General features: G+C 43.2%; 1 protein-coding gene across 1 annotated transcript in view; it reads left to right on the top strand.

Moving 5' to 3' along the window:
• The window catches only part of PCID2 (PCI domain containing 2), a 279,698-nt gene that overhangs the window by 206,127 nt on the left and 53,321 nt on the right, over nucleotides 1–20,250 (top strand). The window lies entirely within an intron of this gene.

The raw sequence follows: 20,250 nt of genomic DNA, 5'->3' as shown, positions 1-20,250 counted from the left end.
GGGTCTCCAAAGAAAGTGAGGCATCCAGGATCACTCCCAGACCCCTGACAGAGGAAGGTGATGTTCACTGTACTCCATCAAGGGTCGGCAATGAGTTCACCCGATCTGGTCCAGCCCAGCCCAGCCACAGGACTTCTGTCTTTGATGGATTTAATTTCAGGCGGCTCTGCTTTAACCATTCCACCATGGCCCCCAGACATTCAGCAAAAACATCTGGGATGGTGTCTGGCCGACTGCCCATCAACAGAAAGAGCTGGGTGTCATCTGCGTACTGGTGACATCCTAGCCCAAAGCTCCAAAGCAGCTGGGCAAGAGAACACATATAGATGTTAAATAGCATTGGGAGAGGATCGCCCCCTGAGGCACCCCACATACCATGGGGCGCGGAGCAGTCCTCTCTCCCAGCACCATCCTCTGTCCCCAGCCTTGGGAAAATGAGGTCAGCCTTATTTAACTATTAAAGCTTCCAAGGAGATAAGTAGTACAATTAATGTGGAAGTGATTACTACTACACAATTTCCATTATTCTTGCCTGTTGCTTTCTCTCTTTGTAATATGCATGCAAGAATAGGTTGTCCCCATTTCTGAAGCACAGTACACAGAATCTATAAATCAAGTTCATCACCTTAACAGTTTACAGCTGAATCCTAACCACAGTTAAGGTAAAGGTCCCCTGTGCAAGCACCGGGTCATTCCTGAGCCATGGGGTGACGTCACATCCCGACGTTTACTAGGCAGACGTTGTTTACAGGGTGGTTTGCCAGAGCCTTCCCCAGTCAGCTTCCTTTTACCCCCTGCAAGCTGGGTACGCATTTTACCGACCTCGGAAGGATGGCAGGCTGTCAACCTTGAGCCGGCTACCTGAAACCGACTTCCGTCAGGATCGAACTCAGGTCATGAGCAGAGCTTTTGACTGCAGTACTGTAGCTTACCACTCTGCGCCACGGGGCTCTTAAACCACAGTTACTCAGATGTAATTCTCACTGTGTTTTAATGGAACATAATCATAAATGCATCTTCACTATATTGTAGCATTATGCTGAACACTTAGTAGGAGTAAGTTTCATGAAGCATCGCATGATTTGTCTGCCAAGAAAACAGCACTGATTGCCAGTGTATCTATCATTGTTTCATCAGTGTATACATATTAAAACGATAACCTGAATAATTGTGCTAATATGCAGTTCTACACTGAAAACATAGAACACTTGATTCCTCTGCTCTGCAACAACACGAATGCTCAGTATTCACTGGCACACACAAGTCCTAAACAGCAGAAGAGCAAATTTCTTGAGGACAATAGAAAACTGAGAGGGGCTCATACAAAGCCACACATGTGAAGATGTCAAGACATAGAATCATAGAGTTGGAAGGGACCTCCAGGGTAATCTAGTCCAACCCTCTGCACAATGCAGAAAATTCACAACTACCTCCCCACCCCACAGACCCATACTGCATGCCCAGAAGATGGCCAAGGTGCCCTCTCTCTCATGATCTGCCTAAGGTCATAGAATCATAGATGTCAGGAAATAATAGTAATGACCAAGAGAACCACTTCCTCTCCAGCATCCAGAACTATACACCTGCACAGAGAACTCACAGAATTAATACTGCCATCCTAAGCAGAGTCATATCCATTGATGTCAGTAGATTTAGAAGGATGGCACTTTAAGTTATCAGTGTTTTCTTCCTACTGTCTCCAAACCTATTTCCACTACAAGTTCAGGAAGTGCATCTTCTGTCTAGATATACTGCAAAAGAGCTCTCTTTTAATCCAAGCTTCTTATGCGAGGATACAATAAACCTAGGAAATATGGTAGTGTCACTGTTCTTTAAAGGAAAGGTTCTAGTTATCCAATTTTCAAACCCACTGAATCTGTAAAAATAAAAAAGTTTAAGTCGCAACTAAAAGGTTGTGAAATTCCAGTGACTTTCACTCATCCATAAAGTATGCTGTGAAGTAAACAGCTCCGTTGTGGGGTTTAAGTGATAAGACAATCACAGAATGGCTGCCTACATTCAATAGAAGTCACCAGGCTGTCTGTCCTGTACCTGTGGTATAAAAGAAGGAATTTCAACAGGTCCAAGTTTATCTCACTCCTGCAGCTTGTACTCTGCCATGACAAAAAACACCTGCTCACGTTCCCTCTTGTGTGCAACAATTAAAGTTACAGGCAAGAGTGCAGGATGCAACGGAGAAAAAGGACTCCTGAAACATTTACCTACTTGAGAACTTCAACCCTAACAATCCTTGAAGGTGCAGAACAAAAACCTGAGGAAAATAATTTCTGGTGGTCTGTGATAAAGAAAAGGAACAGATCAAAGAGCAAAAACAAAAACAGAATTACTGCATTATTTTGAGGGTTTCTGACTCACCGATTCACAACATAACCACATTGCCTAAGGAGAGGAAGGGGCGTCCGAAATTATGAATGGTTAAAACAACATGGAAGGAAAGGATTCTGAAACATTTACAAAACTTTTAAGTGCTCACACCTCAGACCACCGCATTTGTGTCTTAATACCTAGGCCATTTATGCATGGGAGGTTTTGCTTTGAATTTGTTTTGAATTCCCAAAACGCAACAATAATTTGAATTCTCAACAATAAGCCCCCATGCAGAGTTTTGAGAATTGGGATGGGGGAAATGTGCATCTAGAGAGCGGCAAATCCGTGTGGTAGTATGAATGAGGATATTGAAATAAGCTGTAATATAGAAATTTGGTTAATTTTTTTTTACTATATATATATTGTATTTTTTAAATTGGCATTTTTTAAATTTTATATATATATATATATATATATATATATATATATATATATATATATATATATATATATATATATATATAGTATTTTAAACTATTAAGATTGCTGTATGGATTTTTTTTTATTTTTTGCTTTCGTCTATTTGACTAAATAAATAAAAAATAGAGAGTGGCAAAATCCAAGGCAAAACCTTCCATGCATAAATGGCCTTAGAACACCTTGTAGAACTTTATGGCCTTTTGGCCAACCTAGTTAACAATACGCCTCGATACAATGGCGCACCCTACTCATTCAAAAGGGTGATACATACAATTGTATCCTCGGTTCAGCTCGGAGCCCTTCCCTCGCGCAGAAAGCCCGTGCAAGCTTACTCTGGAGCAAGTCGCGAGGCTTGTCAGTCAGCGGGCAGGGCACCCAGCCCCAGATGCAAAAGAGCGGGGCGACCCAACCCCCCCCCCCACCGAAGGCGCGCGTTTTTGCAAGAGCCTCCCCGAGGCGCCTTGCAAGCGCCACGCAGCAATCAACAGGAGGGACCCTGGGAGGGTCTTACTGAGTTTGCGCCTCTCCGGCCAGCCTCGCCAAGCCGCTAAGCGGACGAGGTGGGTCCTCCCGCGGCCGGCAAGGACCAGGCGGGACGAAAAGTTGCCCATGCTCGGAGCAGCCTTCAGGAGGGAAACGGGGAAGGGGCGCGAGGATGAGCTCTCTCTCTCTCTCTCCCCCCACCCCACAGGGCTTCCCCTCTTCCCAGCCGCCGAGCAGACGCACAAAGCCCCCGGACTCGCCTCGGGGCCCCGGCGGCGGCTGGCTGCTCCTGCAAGGTGCGCTCCTGTGCCAAAGCGGCTCCTCCGGGCGCGCCGCGTCCCCTTCCTCGCCGCCCCTCTGCGGTTGGGGAGGAAGCTGCCTCTCTGGCTCCTCCGGGGGTGGGGTGGCGTGGGGGGGACCGCCGCCCCATAAGTGTCCGAGGGCGGCAGGGAGGGGCCAGCGCCTCCTCACCTTCCCTCGGCCGGCTTGGCTCGAGCCCCGCCCATCTCCAATCTCCCCCCTCCCCACTTCTTCTAGGCGGGAGCGCGGCTGAGCGAAGGAGGAGAGGGGCGGGCTCCCTTTGTTGCTGCGGGGAGGGGGAGATGCGCAGCGGCGGACTGGCCAGGGGGGCCAGCTGGCCCCGAGGCAAGTGGGGTCCCTTAAACATTAGCGCATTATCTTGATGCTTACAGGACAATGATTAGCACGTTCCCTTCGATACTTTTTGCAGGGCAATGATTCAGCTCAAACCCAACCCCCTTTCTGACTGTATATTACTCTTCCTACACACCTGACACTGAGAGACCCTGTCCTTGAGTGTTACTCCTCTGGAGATGCCTGCCACAGCGGCGGGCGAAACATCAGGAAATACCAAGATCACGGTCACACAGCCCGGATAACCTACAAGAACCAATGAAACCGTGGGTTCTCAACAAGGGGGGAATTCCCCCCCCGGGGGGATTTTAGGGTCGGGGGTGGGGATTGGGACCACTATTCAGCAAAGTGTGATGTCCTGTAGATAGGGTTGCCTTTTGGGAGACCTTCACAGAAACTGCTTATGGTCCCTTATGAGACGTCACCTACTAAGGTTTTTACTACTGATTTTCCGATACATGTAGCTGATGAAGCCAGATGCGAAACGTGATCCTGATCTAGACGACACGTCCTGGTATCCTTTCGTCGTGGCTTTGCTTCTTTTGCCCTGTCTCCAGCTGTTTGAAACCTTAATCTACGAAAATATCTATAACATATGATTATATTTCAGCAAAGACCTTAATGGACAGTATATATACCCTTTTGACTTGAATTAGGATCTGTGGTATCCTTTGGTCATTCTCATGCTGGACTGTATATTGTAAACAAAAATTCTGTTTGATACTTGTATCTAGTTGTACTTCAATTTGTATATTTTGTATATATTTGTTACTTTATTTCACCTTTGCACTTTTATAAAATTCACTCTAATTTCATATTTATCATTGAGTGCTGTTTTGGGTTGCTCCAACTGCCAGGTAGTAGCAGGAGATTTCCCCCTTTAATTCAACTGATCTCCAGCCATTAGATCACCTGGAGAAAAATGGCCACTTTGGCAATTGGACTCTATGGCATTGAAGTCCCTCCCCTCCACAAACTCCGCCCTCCTCAGGCTCCGCCCCAAAAATCTTCCGCCAGTGGCTAAGAGGGACATGGCAACCCTACCTGTAGATTATGTACAGTCTGTAAAATTGTAGTTTGTTTTTAATTTAATCTGCGACATTCAATAAAGTTTATGACTATCTTGGGAGTGGGGGAAATTATATTCTGAACAATGGTGGAAGGGGGGAAAGGAGCAAAAAAGGTTGAGAATAGGCTTGCCAACCTCCAGGTACTAGCTGGCAATCTCCCGCTATTACAAGTGATCTCCATCCGATAGAGATCAGTTCCCCTGGAGGAAATGGCCGCTTTGACCCTCCCCAGGATCCGCCCCAAAAACCTCCCGCTGGTGGTAAAGAGAGACTTGGCAACCCTAGTTCCGGGGGGGGGGGGAATTGGAACCACTATTCAGCAAAGTGTGATGTCCTGTAGATTATGTACAGTCTGTAAAATTGTAGTTTTTCATTTAATCTGCAACACTCAATAAAGTTCATCTTGGACTACCTTGGGAAGGGGGGAATTATATTCTGAACAACGGTGAAAGGGGAGAATGGAGCAAAAAAGGTTGAGAACCACTGCATTAGACAATGTTAAAAATGTTAATGACCTTTTAGTAGCTTGAAAATACAGAAGTTCCAATACTATTACTGTATGCAACTAAAATTGTAAATGTACCTTTTTTTCCACATGTATTTCTTGAATCCCTTTTTGAAGTCATCGCTGCTAGAGGCCATTGCCATATCCACAACATGCAATCCTAAACACAGTTGCATCCTCCTTAGCCCACTGACTTCCATGGGTTTAGCAGGATGTGTTTAGGGGAATTGCACTGTTAATTACTTAAACTGCAAAGCAAGAGTAGAAAACAAAATCCATGTCATACTTTTCTGCAAGGCAAACCAGCATGCAAGCTTTTGAGTTCTACCAAACTCTTTATCGGGCTGGGAATTTAAAAGATGGAAAGATCATAGCCTGAAACTCTTTTTCCCCCACCCCCATCATTTTCTTTTTTTCTACTTAATATCCAGCCTGATGCAGAGTTACAGTCCATTGGGAACTCTCAAGGACTTGCAAGGAGCACCTCGTTTCCCCATGTATCCTCTTCTTCTTTCCCTCTTCCTGGCACCCCCCATCCACATCTTTCCCTGTTTCCTTCTCACCCACTCATCAACCTATCTTTTATATTCAACCCATCTGCAGACTTTTCCCCATTTATACCATGCCTAGCTCCACAATGGGGACCCAAAGCAGTTTACATTCGTCTCCTCTCCTTCATGTTATCCTCACATCAACCCTGATCAGGCTGAAAAACACTGATTGGCCCAAGGCACCCAGTGAACACTATGCCAGAATTTGAATCTGGATCTCTCAGATCTTATTCTGTAACTACTACACACTAGCTTTTGTGGGGTGGCTGCTGTTGAACAGTAGCAAGCAGCTGGCCCTGGGTGAATCATGGAATTTGAGTGGTATCAACTCCGGTGGTTGCTGCTGGCCCTGGCCCTCATGAGTTTTCCCTCAAAGGACAAAACAGCCCTGTAAACAGACTTGATCCCTCCCCCTTCCTTTTACTAACAGAAACAAAAGCTTCAACTGGGAATACTTTTAGAGTTGCCTAGCAATGGCCACAGAGGGCATTTGTTTCTTAAAGCTATAGGTGATGCTTTTGTTATGGGGGGAGTTAATCCCCAGCATTTTTTGTTTTTTTAGATTTAAGAGTTTTCTGCAAACCTGAGGCTTTTGAAGAGAGATCTGTCATGTCATTTCATGGCTCCAGTCTCCGGATTTAAGTATCTACAGATTTGGCCACGGTGAGAATAACCTACATTGATTGTGATAGCACCACTCCCGATATAGCTCTTAAGGAGGAATCCAAGGTAGACCCTTTAGTAGAAAAGGGGTGTGTGGGTGGTGGGATGGTTCATGGCTCTCCCACTTGAGGGACTATAGTTAAAGACCTGGGTTAGGGGTTGTGGCAGGAATCACATTTTAGTTCTTGGATTGTTATATGCAAATAGGAGATAACAGTTTATAGAGTATCAGCAATATACATACAATAGTATGTATGTACAGAAGAGCAACAAATACAAATCCTTGCCCCAAGCAGGGAAGTAAAAGGGGGGGGGGGATTGGCAAATTTAAGAGAACAAAATAAGTGAAACACAGGAAATAATATAACTATGTACATATATTAGGTTTCTTTTGTGTTAGAGAATGACTAAAAGATTTAAACGAAAAGCTTTAAAGAAGGCATATTTGAGGATGAATCTTAATAAGTACAAGCATGTAGGTGATCTGGGCATAGCAGCAATGGGAATAATTTAAAACAAAAGGGCAAAAAATTGCCAGGACTTTCAGTAAACTAGAGACCAATTCCTGGCGGGCCACTTAGCGGCTGATTATTGCAAAGCATGGGCCGCTCGCTCCTCTCATGTAGGAGTTTTCACTCCCCCATAGACCTGGTTCTTTGGTTGCTTCCACTAAGAGGTAAGCTGGCTGGACAAATCATCACCATAAAAAACAAGGGTGGTTTCTTATCATCATGCTCTTCTTGGTGGTTTCTTACAGAGCTATTGTTTTGAGCATGGTAAGTTCCACTTAACGCTTTACTATCCATATGCTGACTTTCTCTACCACTTAAGGGAGAATCAGACCAGCTTACAATCACCTTCCCTTCCCCTCCCCACAGCAGGCACCCTGTGAGGTAGGTGAGGCTGAGAGAGTGTGACTAGCCCAAGGTCACCCTGCTGGCTTCATGTGTAGGAGTGGGGAATCAAACCCGGTTTTCCAGATCAGAGTCCACTGCTCCAAACCACTGCTCTTAACCACTACACCACGCTAGCTCTCTTGCTACAGTAAGAAAGAATTCTGGACTAAAAATAACTTGGTCTTATCCAGCAAGGCAGATGTTTTCAAATGATCCTTAGAAATCACCCAGAAGGCTTTTGTAGGATTGGCAGAGATAGAAGACTGAAGGTACTGATATATAGGGAGTAAGAGCAGGGAGTTTAGACTGGAACTAGCCATAAAAGGATGTTTCAAAAATAAATGTGTCAGAACCATTTCTTCTAAATCGCTCAAGATGGCCAAGAAACTCAAATAGTACTAATGGTTTTAAAAGATGTACGATTTTCAAAGGGCTGAACTCGTAAGGGTGACATATTAGCTAATGGAAGGTTCTACTGTGTGGTGTACTAGAACTTGAGACAATAAGATAACAAGAAATTCTGTTGCAAGACCATTATGTTACCATGACAAATTATTGGCCATTATATTAGCATACAAGGTACAAGTGTTGCAGACCTGGATTGTCTATGTTTGAACAAAACAGGCCTGAGAATTTATTTCTCCCATTTCAGCAAAGTTGTTAGTGTCACATCCTTGGAAGGATAATTGTGAATCATTGGAAACTTGCCCAGAAATAAATCTTGCATTGTAAAGAATGAAAAGATCCTTACTTTGCAACATTGCTATGGGCAAGTTAATTCTAAGCTCGGAAATGCTTACATACATATATTTGAGGAGGAGAATTAATTGGTTTTGAGGGAGTCATGTGAATTGCATGTAACTGGGCCTATATAAGATAGACACACCCAGAACACCACTAAATCTATCAGATGTGGATTGTGTAAGTCTATCTAATCTTTCTAAAAATGCTTTGTTGAGAATCTCAGAAATTCTGTCTTTTAATCTTAAAATAATAATAATAAGAGTTTCTCTACCACTTAAGGAAGAATCAAACCGGCTTACAATCACCTTCCCCTCCTCACAACAGAGACCCTGTGAGGTACGTGGGGCTGAGAGAGTATGACTAGCCCAAGGTCACCCTGCTGGCTTCATGTGTAGGAGTGGGGAAACAAACCCAGTTCATCAGATTAGCCTCCGCCGCTCATGTGGAAGAGTGGGGAATCAAACCTGGTTCTCCAGATCAGAGTCCACTGCTCCAAACCACCTCTCTTAACCACTATGCCACGCTTGCTAGATAGGATGATAGGACAGCAGATGATATGAGTTTCTTTCTGATTTTGTTTACATATGCAAGTATTTTTGTATCATTTTGATTCTTTCATATTTACTAATTTCAAGAGTGATCAGATTGATTTTAAACAAAATCCTTGATAAACACGAGTGACCTTTGGCTGGGATACAAGGTTTTCACTTGACCCATGGAATAAATAAACTTCCGACTTCTCTTCACTTTGGGTGCTTTTAACCTATGGATTCCTGACCCATGGGGTGATGTCACATCCTGACGTTTACTAGGCAGACTCTGTTTACGGGGTGGTTTGCCAGTGCCTTCCCCAGTCGTCTACACTTCACCCCCAGCAAGCTGGGTACTCATTTTACCTACCTCGGAAGGATGGAAGGCTGAGTCAACCTTGAGCCGGCTACCTGAAACCAACTTCCATCGGGATCCAACTCAGGTCATGAGCAGACCTTTTGACTGCAGTACTACAGCTTACCACTTTGTGCCACGGGGCCCTGTAGTTTAGTGAATAATGCATTGCTTTAGAACAACGAGACTTTTCGTTGCCATGTTTCTATTTTTAAAAGTATGCTTCCCTCATGGTGGGACAGAGGAAAATAAACTGTTAAGCAAGGTGTGGTCAGCTTTGATATGAAAAATAAAGTGAACAACTGTAGACATTTCAGGGGTAAAATCATCCCACTAGGAGAGGTTTAACAGAGACATTCTGAGGAGTGATGAAATATTAATAGGGAAGACTTAAAAATTGCCTGGGGATCCTGTAGAGATCCTGAACCAATGACTTACTGCTGTGGTTTAAAGGGTGAATGACTTGAAAAAGAATCCTAACAAGGCAAAGGTCTGAGAAGGCTGAGGTCTTGCAGGATGCCGTGCTTCCCACGTTTGATGGGGTTCAGCTGACTCAGTTAGGAACCCAGGGGTAATACTGGATCCAGCATTATTATCCAGCTGGAAAAGCAAATTAATGCTTAAAATTCTTCCAGCAGATGACCTCCTACCTTGACTCAGCAGATCTGGCCACGTGGATCCATGCTATGGTTACGTCTGGGCTAGACTACTGTAAAGCTCTGCCCTTAAAGTCAACTCAGAAACTCTAGTTGATACAGAATACTCCAGCCCAGGTAATATAGAGCACCTGGCAGGGCATGCATATCATGCCCATTCTGCAGACATTCTGTTGGTTACCAATCAGTTATTGGGTTCAATTCAAGATTTTGGTTATCACCTACAAAGCTCTTAAGGGCCCTGGACTCATATACTTGTGGGACCATCTTCTCGTGCTGTGCCCCACTGCAATAGCTTCTTTCATCTGAGCAAAGCCATTTGAAGATGCCACCCTATTCATGGGTAAAACTGGCAACTTGTTTTCTCTGTTGTGGAACCCACTTTGTGGAACAGCCTGTCTGGACTGAGAGGGATTCCCATGTGCCTATCTTTCCACAGACTGGAACAGTCCAGGAGGACACTTTTATAATGGAATAGGATTGTATTATATTTATTCACTGAGACTCGAGACAGATTACAGGATAAACAAACAAACAAAAGCAGTGTAAGCAGAAAGCAAAAGAGAGCCAGTGAACAATAAGGCTAGGATTTCAGAATTAGGAAACAAGGTATGCTATAAACAATACAGAGGTGGATTACAAGGTACAAGGTGATGCAGTAAAAAAAAAGGTGATACCTACAATAATTGGAGATTACATTTTATTTCATTATAAAGGTGCCTTCCTGGACTGTTCTATTCTACTACAGTTCTAATCTCTACTTAAGAATGCCCTCATAAACATTACTGTTTTGTCCTCCCAGCCAGAGCCTTCACTCTGATAAGACAGTCAAAACACGGACTCCTACCATAAACCGAAGATCCCGGACTTAACTGGTGAGTTTCAAGTTGACTTTGAGATGGTCCCAAATAGGCTCCGGCACAAAGGGAAAAAATGTGGGAGGACCTCTTAACAGTACTGCTTCATGTCGGCCACCTTGGAGATCTCCTTACTGTTTTGTCACTCTGTGGAATGATAGAAGTATGGAAGCCTTTCTGAACTTCTTGGCTAGGCTGTTTCACAAAGGGGGGGGCATTACTGGTAATGCTTGTGAAGAGGCAAATGCTGATCTTACTCAGTTGCAGATGAGCAAAGCTGTTGCAGTGGAACATAGCAGGAGAGACTGTCTTGCAGCTATGTTGGCCCAAGGGCTTTGTAGTCCGCTGCAATTATTCTAGGTACTATCCTGCTTTTACTGCATTTTCTACCTTGTAATTCCACGTAGTACATTGTTTATAGTATACCTTGCATTAGGCAATTTGTTGTTCACATTGGGCTCTTCCGCATTCTTGCTTTGGGTTTTTTCTCCTTTCCACATGTGTTTTGCTTCCTTTAGAGGTCAATTCAATATTACATCACTGTATGTCCAGCATATTTGCTTGCACTTTAAATTTGCAGGGAGATATGCCAGACATAAGGTGTTACAATATCGAATTGACCACGAGAGGGAGCAAAACACATGTGGAAAAGAAAGAACCCTGAAGCAATAAGGACACACAAGCCACAAAAGTGAAGATGGAAGAGCCCATTGTCTTTTAATTCTGTACTACTACATTGTTCATTGAATGTCTTCGCTGTATAAGTACGTTGATTTTATTCTGTAACATGTCTTGAGTCTCAGAGAGAAAGGCAGTGTATACATGAAGTAAATAAATGGTATGGCCAGGGTTTCAGCATGAACAAAAGCAATAATAGAACAGAAGGATTTGGAAAAAAAAACTGACTCTGAAGTAATAACTAGAACAGTCAAAGGAGTTGCCTACTGTACTATAGAGTTAAACCACTTTACCTTCCACATCGTTTCCCACAGAGATATAATAATTGTAGAATGTGTTGTCAGAGATTCCTACCCTTTTCACAGACCTACAGATAATCAGGTTCCTTATTTGGGAACACAGATGTAATGTCAGTAGTTCATGTTGACAACGTGCGCTACTAACTACGGGTGGTCCCACCCACCATATTGTGCAACTTGGATGTAAGAAGGCACTTTCTTTTTGTTGTGTGCAGTTTGACATGACACCCAAGGAGAAGAATAAAAGTAATTGAAGATAAGTGTAAAAGTTATAAGTGGCAATTTTCTGTATGGCCATAACTTTGTGTTACTATTTCAATTTTAAATTTGATGTTAACACTTTTTGTTAAAAAATACCATCTTGTTCCACTGTAACAGCATGCAGAGAATTTCAAAACACAGGCTACTCAGCTGCTACAAAGTACCCAGAACAGATGGTACTTGATACTCACAAAGCAGCTAGCCCATGAGAGCATACAAATAATTTAATGTTCAATCTACAGTCCCATGCACAGTTAGGTGTATCTAAGTCCATTGGGCAGCTATGAAGGAGCTAGAAAAGATTTTGAAGTGTAAGGATGTGTCACTGGCCACCAAGACTAGATTAATTCATGCCATCGTATTCCCTATTACTATGTATGGGTGTGAAAGCTGGACAATGAAGAAAGCTGATAGGAAGAAAATAGATTCCTTTGAAATGTGGTGTTGGAGGAGAGTGTTACGGATACCATGGACTGCCAAAAAAACAAATCAGTGGGTTATAGATCAAATCAAGCCTGAACTGACCCTAGAAGCGAAAATGACTAAACTGAGGCTATCGTATTTTGGTCACATCATGAGACGACTAAAGTCACTGGAAAAGACAGTCATGCTAGGAAAAATTGAGGGCAGTAGGAAAAGAGGAAGACCCAACAAGAGATGGATTGACTCAATAAAGGAAGCCACAGCCTTCAATTTGCAAGATCTGAGCAAGGCTGTCAAAGACAGGACATTTTGGAGGACTTTTATTCATAGGGTCGCCATGAGTCGGAAGCGACTTGACGGCACTTAACACACACACACACACACAAGTCCATTGATTTCAACAGCTCCTAGGCCCACTTAATTCTGTGTTGAATCTGCTGCACAATGTACAAAACGATTTAGCGTTGTGATCCTTAAACGTGCTTCCTCAGAAGTAAGTTCCAGTGAACTATTAGAAAGTTTTTCGACAATTGTAGCTTAAGGAACTCAATTCCAAATAAGCCTGTTTAGACCAGGCTGTAAGAATCACTTGAAAATTAGCTTTTTCTCAGGAATGCAGGGATTCTAATGCTAGTATACATTGGTGTATAGAAATGCGATATCAAAATAACATAATTGACTCCCACACCCATTCCTAATCTTTTGTCTCAGAGCAGATCAGAAAGTTAAAATGGCTGCTGAGCCTGTGTCACATGGCTAGTCCACGTTAAAGGCCTAGCTCACTTTTGGCCTGGCTTTATAACCCTGCTGGGCCAATTGTGGTGGCTGAGCAAAAGGCCATTGAGACAGTGGTGGCTCCTTTTAAACCTCCCTCTTCCTCTTCCAGCAGTCCTGAAGCAATTGTTGTGCTGGACTACCTCCTCCTTATACAGGATGGTTCAGGAGTGAGTGTAGCTGTGGCAGCCACCTCCCTCCTTGATGACAGGCAGGTCACATCGCAGTGGCAGCCCTCCAGGAAGTGGCCCTTTAAGAAATTGAAGTGCCCACAATAAAGGTCTTTTACTTGTGGTACTATAAACTGCCCCTGTGTACATAAACAGGTGCAGGAATCCTCCTTTTAGACGGGACACCCGTGTAGATAAACGCGTGTCAAGAACTGCCCCCTTCCTCTCTTTCCTCTTGCTTTCAATTCACTCAGTTGCATAAAGCACCTACATACACTATCATTCCTCAATCTGCAACATTCCGAACACTGCCGGCTTCCTTGGGCTTCGCTAGTTGTTATCTCGTGAAAGGGACCTTCGCGTCTCAGCAGAAGAACTTGCATTGCAGAAACTGCTTGTTAAGAATGAAACCATGGGAAAAATAGAAATGTTTCATTATTGAAGCCAATTGTTAGACGTCTATAAAGGTTGTTCAGTGCAAAATGACAATGTGATTCTTTCTGCAGTGTGACTCTCCCGGGTTTCGGCTGGAGAGATTTCATCCCAGCTTGTACTGTTTAAACTGGTACCATTAAATAGTATAAGCTGTAAAAAGTAATTCCTGATCTCCAGTGTGTTATCCTTGATCAGATCTACCTGGGGTAACGTTTTCTAGGCACAACATAATGGCGCCCTAACGTGGGGCACAGGTAAGCCGATTCTACCTGCCCCAAAACAAGTTTGAGGGGGTGGGGAAATCCACTTTTAGGATTCCCCTGGCTTTCGGCTACATAGCCTTCCTGGAGTAAGTCTCCTGGGGGAATTCTGATTCTCATGCGCAACCAGACCATTTGGTCAGGGAGAATCCAGCTTTTCCTCAAGGACAGCAGATCCAGTGAAAGCTTCCCGAACGCCTGCACAGCAACTGGAGATCAGCACAACGGGGGGGGGGGATGAGTTTGTGAGTATATAAGAAATAAGAAAAATACTGGGACACACACATATCCCTATTCTTTGTGTGATTGAGGCGGCTGTGTGATCTTTGCGCGAACTTCCACTTCGGAGGCGCTGATTGTGGGCTTTGTGCTGTGGTTCCAGGTATTTCGCGAGAAAGCTGGCCAGCCCTAGCTACTGATAGTTGTTCAAATCCCTGTTCTACAGTCTGACCAAAGAGACCCCCTACTCTGCTGTCATCCCTTTTTCCTTGTGTTTTCTTGTCTGTGTGAATGATGAGCCGACCTGCATAGTGACAGAAAGGTTTCCACTGTGCTAGGGATTCCGAGCGAAGGGAGAGGGGTTACAAGAGACAGATACCTTTGTAGAACCATTGGGCCCCAGGTCTGCAGCATCTTGCCACGGTCGACGGACCGAAGAAAATCTCCTAGCTCCAAGTATGGGCCATGCGTCAAGTGTAGAGCGCAGCCCCATGACATGTGTTGTAAAATATTGGAAGAAATTGGGAAGTGCACAAGGGTTATCGAAAAAGCAGTTCATTTTCTTTTGCCAGGTAGCCTGGCCTCAGTTTGAGTTTGATGGAGAGACTAGATGGCCCCTGGAGGGCTCACTAGATTACTCTCTTCTTATACTCATGGACCATTTTATGATCAGGACAGGGAAATACAGTGAAAAACGTTACGTTTCTTAGTTTTGGGAACTCCGGGGGCAGCCCCATCTTGCAGCCATGTGTGGTCTCATCATTCCCCCTAAGGAAATGGACTTCACACTGTTGCTTTGTGTCAAACCCTGAAGATTTTGCCGCCCTGCATCGATCCCCAGCCTGCACCAACTGAGAACAGCAGCACTGCTGCAGCAGCCGTTGCCATTTCTGGGTTAAACTCCACTCCACAGCCCAGCGCTTCCCAGCTCACTGCATCTGTGCCTTCCGCAGCTGGCACGCACCAACCCATTCAGCAGCAACCTTCCTCTCTCCTGGCTTCTACTCCTGCCATTGACCAGGAGAAGCCCCCCCCCACCTACTCCAGATTCCACCCCTCCAGAAAGTGCATCCAACCCTGCAGCAGCAGGGGAGAAAGATTGCCACAGCTCTCCAGAGGTACATTGCAGAGAGTGACAGAAACTGGGGTGAAGAAAGTGGGGCCAGCCAAGCCTTGGGGGAGAATCAGTGCAAGGAACAAGGGATAGGAGGTTGGCAACCCAGATGTGAGCTCGTGCCCAATTGGAAAAAGCCTCGAAAGCAGCCACTGCTGGGAGGGCTGAAGAAAACTTTTCCCGCATCAGAGCCAGATGTTCGTTGCTTTCTTGGAAGGTCCAGCCAGACAGAGGGTCTTGATAGCTGCCTTCCATCCACCGATCCTGAAGTGTGGGACACAGGCGATCCTGGCTTTGCCGAGTACACAACCCCTCATCTAGTTCAGCTGTTTCCAGATGCACAGGCACGCCAAGTACTGCAGAACCTCTTTCTGAATGCAGACTTCCTCATTTTCGTTACAGCCTGCCAGTTTGCAGAGGGGGGGTCTGCTACCATTTATGCCTTCCTTGCTCCCTGGTTTTCGCAACTCTGATGGACAGCCTTGGGAGATGAAACCTCTGCTTGAGGACCTGATGGATGACCTCTGGTTACATTCCCTTTTTGTGTCAGAACTCTGGTTGCCACCTGCCCTGACCTGTGCAGCAGCCAAGTTGCATTAGAAAAAGGGGGGAGGTATCCCGGGGAGGCCTGGCAAGTTAACGAGGCTTGGCAAGAACTTTGCAGAAAATGCCACCTCACAGCAGCAAGAAACATCTTTTGTTTTTGTTTTTTCTCCGGATGGCCTGAAGCAAGCAGTGGAGATTTTCAAGGGTTTGAGAAAAGTGACAACGGCTGCTTATTTGGCTCTGAGGTCGTACTCAGTCTGTCAGTAGCTTTCTTAGGCATAAAATGTTCACTGCTTTCTGTGTGTCAAAAAAGTAGTGGAGGGAGCCCCTCTATGTCAACAGGGGGAAAATCTTGCTCTTTACATGCACAAACTGGCCTAGGTTCTCTCACCTGTTTACCAACAGGCCTGGGAAGGGGGACACTACTCTCAGATTAAACCTGCTCCACCACCTGACGGTGCCTGGCTCCCACCCGTTGGACTGAATTCATTGACTTGTGAGATTTTCAGGTTTTACTTTCAGCCACCTTTTTGCCTTTGGCTTTTGGCTTCTGTGTGGCTCTCGAACTCCTGCTGTGCACATTGCCTTTCTCCTTTTCAGCTACACTCTGCAGACATTAGTGCACTCCATCTTTTCCAGGTCACCATGGACTCAAATGCCTCTGGAACTCTGTGTGTGCTTTTTATATTTTTATCTCTTACAGCCTGGCTCCAGATTTCAACGCACGCTATTTTTCCTGATGCCAGATGACTTCACGTTCAGCAAATGACTGTGCCTACATTCTATTATATGTTAACATTGTTTGCAGCTCTCTGGAAAGACTCTGGTGACATTTCACTTTCCTGGGTAGCTCCTGATGGGTTTTTCTGGCTCTGTGGCAGTCATGCCTACTCCAGACTGCCCAAGCGGTGGTCTGGGTCTTTCATTTTGGGGGTCATTAACCTGAGTTCTTTTTGCTGCCCACATCCTCTGGTGATTCTCTGGGTGTTCCCCTTTATGATGATCTCAATCGTTCTAGGTCTGTTGACATAGGGGTTTCCCATGGCTGTTTCACTTGCTGTCACCCCTCCAATGACTTCAGGCCTTTGTGTTGATTATGCATGCCATTTCCGATCATCAGAGGTCGCCTCGCTCTCCCCTTGTGTTTCCAAATTCAAGACAAAACAGGTCTCTGAAAACGCAGGCAAACGCAGGGGGAGAGTGAGGCAAACTCCGACGGTCAGACGACTGTAAGACGGTTATGATTGCATAACTTAAATTATGTAATAATGTATCATTAAGTACTAAAGTTAGTCCTCCAAAGGGATGAACTATATCAGCTATTAACCATTTATAGAATGCATTCAAATAGCCTGATGCTTTACCCATTCTAGACAGCTAGTGATTTAAATTAACCAGATGGAAGTAGCCATATTTCTTGTAAAAAGCACAGTTCATATGTCAAAAACAAATGTGTGCAGATATAAACACACACTGGAAGCTGAAATGCCTACTGAATTTAATCTTTTCTACTTGAATTAAAAATCCTTTAAATGAATATTAATCAAAATCAGAACAAAATATGTAAATTTTATTTTATTGCAAGCAGATTTGAACATCTACCGCTTTATATAATCTACAGAAAGGTCCAAAATATGAATATAAAGAATTCTCATTTAGATATCTACAGAAACAAAAGTTTAAAAACAGCACTGAAAATAAACTTTACATTAATGCACAAGTGTGTGTGTATGTGTATATATATATATAATATACTTATTGAGACCGCTTTGATCCAGTTAATGAAGTGTTATGGGTTAGTCTTAACACTAGTTCTGAAGGCTGAATTATCAGATAAGTGCACCTATTATTGTACCAGTTAAAAAATACGTTGGTATTTAGTGCTGATGACTACAGATATTTTGAATGGTTAATGCACTGATAACTATGTCCCACCATTTTCCAAAAGCATTTTTGCTGACTCTACTTTACATTATAGAATAAAGGAGTATTGAGAATGACAGAGCACACAACAGAATTTTTAGACATCGTGTACAATTAAAATTCTGTATAACTTTGACAAAGGTAAAGCTATGTAAGCTGTGTGCAGTTGTGTCAAATACAAATAGTACATTTTCTCTTTCATAATACTTCAACAGATTTTCATTAAAGCTTTTAAAACATGATCCCATAATTTCACAAACTAATGCCGTTTTCTTCCTTTGATACTTGCGATATAGTGGGATAGATAGACCGATGCAAGCAGGAGGAGAAATGGTAGGCTTCTTATATTAAGTAGCTGAAGAAAATAATGATTACTCAAGATCCCGAAAATTAAAAGAACGAGTCTTACTACTAACCACTCTTCAAGAATATGTGAGCATCAACTACAGTACACTTTTACTCTTTATGAACATTTGGTTGGTACCCATAAGTTCCAGCGCATTCATCAAAGTATCTGAGAAATTTTCTAGTTAAAGGTTTAACCGTTCCAACATACCAATTTGAGTTACACAGGCTGCAATTTTTCTCCATATAAATGTCTTATAAATTTTGTGAGTTTTTAAAAAAAATCATATTATAACCCTTTGATCGGAACGCTGCCTTGAGCAAGAATAATATTTGAAAAGGAAAAGATTACTGAGCGCAGATCACTAATCCCCCTCCTCACACCCAGTCCTTCCATGTGCAGGAAAAATTCACCACTTCTGCCAAAACAGTGAGCCTCAAAGACATTACTGATCAGCTTTATTAACTCAGACCCTCAATCACCTGTTTGAATGTAGGAAAGTAAATCCAGATTATACCGCACCATTTCCGCCAAGTGATCAGTACTGGCAGAATTTGCAGTATCAGTCATCTGAGAAAATGCTTGTGAACAGGAGGATGAGTGTACTCTAACACTACATATGACGATCTCTGGATTAGGGCCCAATAGTTTAATTCCTCCCACAACAGATTATACTTGAATGTCCGTAATGGAAAGGGGCCAAAGGAGAGACAGGAATTCAGAGGCTGTACAGGTTTTTCCCCCCCATTTACTGGGGATATTTTTTAAAAGTTCCAACTGTTTATGGAATGACCCCTTTCGATGCCAAATTATTTTTTTTCCCTTCCCCTGAAGTAATACAAATGAAACAAAGTTTTTTTTAAAAAAAAATCAACAGCTTCCCAGCCTGTTTAGGGAACAGTAAGAAGGTTGCAATAAACCCTTTTGTTAGTAGGTAAAGCAGGAATGCAGCATTTTCAGAACCTCAAGCAAGAGTCTTCTTATTTAAGGCTAAAGGATGGCAATGAAAAAACAAACAATCAGGATAAGCTTTACAGAACATAAATACAGGAACAGCAGCAGCAGTTGGTTATAAGCAGAAGTTGTATTGCATTTAAAGCTACTATCCCTAGCAAAAGCATGAAAAAAGCATTAGTGGCTTTGGATGAATCTGACAGAATAACCTACTTCTAATTTTAACATTCATCAGAATTTCAACATTCAATCACAATTCCACTATTAGCTACATTTTTTAGAGATCCAAAACTCATAAGTATAAAACAACTCTCTAAAATGTACACTTAAAAAAAGATAGAAATGGTGTGTTAACATATGTTGCGTAAAACAGATATATAAATAGCTACAGTATTGAAAAATATTTCAGTGCAAAGGCAATTCTAAGTATTTTTTTAAAAAATGCATTAAAAATAATTTTGTTAATTACACCCAAACAGGAGCTTTGTCACTCCCACAGGTTTAAAATGAATACCCATATCAAGTTGGTTTTAAATATATATATATATATACACTCATATATATGTAACCAGTGTTTTATGTAGGGGGCATATTTACCAGACACTCAAGTATATCATGACAAATTATATTAACTTCATGTTTATTAGTATCACTTCATACTAACAATGGCACTTTAAAGTGCTTCAACTTAACCAGAGATATTACGATGCCATGTATCACATAGCGGGGGAAAGAATTATGGAAACTACTGCCCATTCCATCTTGTCTCTGTCTTCTTTGGTAAACTGAACTTTTCATAATTTGCCTCTTAAAATGTTACATTCTGCCCCTCCTCCTATCTCTGTGCAGGAAGGTGAAAGGGAAGTTCCATATTACTATCAGAATTTTAATTCCTCTGAAGTAATCCTTCAGGTTTTTGACACCCTAAATAAAACACTGGGTGGGGTGAGTGGGATAAACAAGACCGGCGAGAGTTTGCTACGATCAAAACCAGTACTAAGCAAAACTAGAGCCGCAGATGGAGGACCGAAGAACAAGCTGGCTATAATATTTTTTTAAATTATTGGGGCAGCTTT

Source organism: Euleptes europaea, chromosome 16 (genome assembly GCF_029931775.1).
Source record: "Euleptes europaea isolate rEulEur1 chromosome 16, rEulEur1.hap1, whole genome shotgun sequence".
Classification (NCBI taxonomy): domain Eukaryota; kingdom Metazoa; phylum Chordata; class Lepidosauria; order Squamata; family Sphaerodactylidae; genus Euleptes; species Euleptes europaea.
This window is presented reverse-complemented; position numbering and strand designations above follow the sequence as displayed.